This window comes from Nerophis ophidion, linkage group LG13 (genome assembly GCF_033978795.1).
Source record: "Nerophis ophidion isolate RoL-2023_Sa linkage group LG13, RoL_Noph_v1.0, whole genome shotgun sequence".
NCBI lineage: Eukaryota > Metazoa > Chordata > Actinopteri > Syngnathiformes > Syngnathidae > Nerophis > Nerophis ophidion.
In genome coordinates this window covers 60,250,275-60,252,774 of record NC_084623.1, presented here as the reverse complement: position 1 = coordinate 60,252,774, position 2,500 = coordinate 60,250,275, and the positions used below count along the sequence as shown (strand labels likewise).

Here is a 2,500-nt window from a genome sequence, read left to right as displayed (position 1 = left end):
ATCTTTGCTGGTCTACCTGAATCTTTGCTGGTCTACCTGAATCTTTGCTGGTCTACCTGAATCTTTGCTGGTCTACCTGAATCTTTGCTGGTCTACCTGAATCTTTGCTGGTCTACCTGAATCCCTCATTTTCTTCTTCTTCAACAGCGCTTCAACACTGCTGATTGACATTCTCAATTCCTTGGATAGCTTTTTATACTCCTTTCCTGTTTTATGCACTTCAATTACCTTTTCTCACACTTATTAGTACACTATGGTGTGTAGTTATTAGTACACTATGGTGTGTAGTTATTAGTACACTATGGTGTGTAGTTATTAGTACACTATGGTGTGTAGTTATTAGTACACTATGGTGTGTAGTTATTAGTACAGTATGGTGTGTAGTTATTAGTACACTATGGTGTGTAGTTATTAGTACACTATGGTGTGTAGTTATTAGTACACTATGGTGTGTAGTTATTAGTACACTATGGTGTGTAGTTATTAGTACACTATGGTGTGTAGTTATTAGTACACTATGGTGTGTAGTTATTAGTACACTATGGTGTGTAGTTATCAGTACACTATGGTGTGTAGTTATTAGTACACTATGGTGTGTAGTTATTAGTACACTATGGTGTGTAGTTATTAGTACACTGTGGTGTGTAGTTATTAGTACACTGTGGTGTGTAGTTATTAGTACACTATGGTGTGTAGTTATTAGTACACTATGGTGTGTAGTTATTAGTACACTGTGGTGTGTAGTTATTAGTACACTATGGTGTGTAGTTATTAGTACACTATGGTGTGTAGTTATTAGTACACTATGGTGTGTAGTTATTAGTACACTATGGTGTGTAGTTATTAGTACACTATGGTGTGTAGTTATTAGTACAGTATGGTGTGTAGTTATTAGTACACTGTGGTGTGTAGTTATTAGTACACTGTGGTGTGTAGTTATTAGTACAGTATGGTGTGTAGTTATTAGTACAGTATGGTGTGTAGTTATTAGTACACTATGGTGTGTACTTATAGTATTTATTAGTGGTACACAGTATATACCATAGTAGGTAAGAGCCAACACCTGCATGAGTGTGTGTGTTCATTAAAAGTGGGCGTGGCCTAGGCTAGTTAGAGGCATCAGTGGAGCGTCAGAAGAAGAAGAGTAAAGGGGGGGGGGGGGGGGGGGGGGGGGGCTGCTGCTGAGCATGAAGACTGCAGCCAGCAGACTGATCCCAGCACAAGATAACAACCTTTCCCTATTAAAGCTGTGCTTGGATGACAAAAGGTGTAGTGTGCACGGACGTCACCTGTGCAGGTAGAGAGGTGTGTCGCCACTTTCATGATCACCCAGGGCAGCATTGATTGACAGCTGCTCCTGTCAGCCAGCTCAGATGACCTGCCGCTGCTCTTTGATTACTGCGGCCGTCATGGCGCCAAGGCTTCTCATGACTGGGCAGCAATAAAGCAGGAGCACCTGTGGCGGCTGTGGAGGAAGCTCTCTCTCACCTGAGTGCTGCCACACCAAACTCACCAAAAGGTTACATTTGAGGACCAAAAGGTCACTTGCAGCATTTGAAATCCTCCCAAAAGTCAACAAATGCTCTGGCTGTCATTTATATTCCAAGCTCACTGATTCGCTCATTTGGCTGTCAATCAAAATGATTCAACCCGAGACCCATCATCCAATGATCATGTGTGCAGGCTGAGGCCACGCCCACTTTCCATACACCTCCAGAGACGCTCGCCATCCGATGGGCGGGACAAAACCGAGCCTTTGTCCAATGATTGTGGACTTTGGCTGCAGTGGAACGAGTCAGTCTTGCTCGCCCATTGAAGTCAATGAACTGCAACCTGTTTACTGCACCCTCAATGTCCAGTCAGTAATAGTACTTCCTGGTCTGAGTACTACTGGAGCAGAGTAATAGTACTTGCTGGTGTGAGTACTACTGGAGCAGAGTAATAGTACTTGCTGGTGTGAGTACTACTGGGGCAGAGTAATAGTACTGGCTGGTGTGAGTACTACTGGAGCAGAGTAATAGTACTTGCTGGTGTGAGTACTACTGGAGCAGAGTAATAGTACTTGCTGGTGTGAGTACTACTGGAGCAGAGTAATAGTACTGGCTGGTGTGAGTACTACTGGAGCAGAGTAATAGTACTTGCTGGTGTGAGTACTACTGGAGCAGAGTAATAGTACTTGCTGGTGTGAGTACTACTGGAGCAGAGTAATAGTACTTGCTGGTGTGAGTACTACTGGAGCAGAGTAATAGTACTTGCTGGTGTGAGTACTACTGGAGCAGAGTAATAGTACTTGCTGGTGTGAGTACTACTGGAGCAGAGCAATAGTACTTGCTGGTGTGAGTACTACTGGAGCAGAGTAATAGTACTTGCTGGTGTGAGTACTACTGGAGCAGAGTAATAGTACTTGCTGGTCTGAGTACTACTGGAGCAGAGTAATAGTACTTGCTGGTGTGAGTACTACTGGAGCAGAGTAATAGTACTTCCTGGTGTGAGTACTACT

The 2,500-nt window shown here is 43.5% G+C and overlaps 1 protein-coding gene across 1 annotated transcript in view; it reads right to left on the bottom strand.

Moving 5' to 3' along the window:
* Window positions 1-2,500, bottom strand: part of bcas3 (BCAS3 microtubule associated cell migration factor) — a 262,841-nt gene that overhangs the window by 160,176 nt on the left and 100,165 nt on the right. The window lies entirely within an intron of this gene.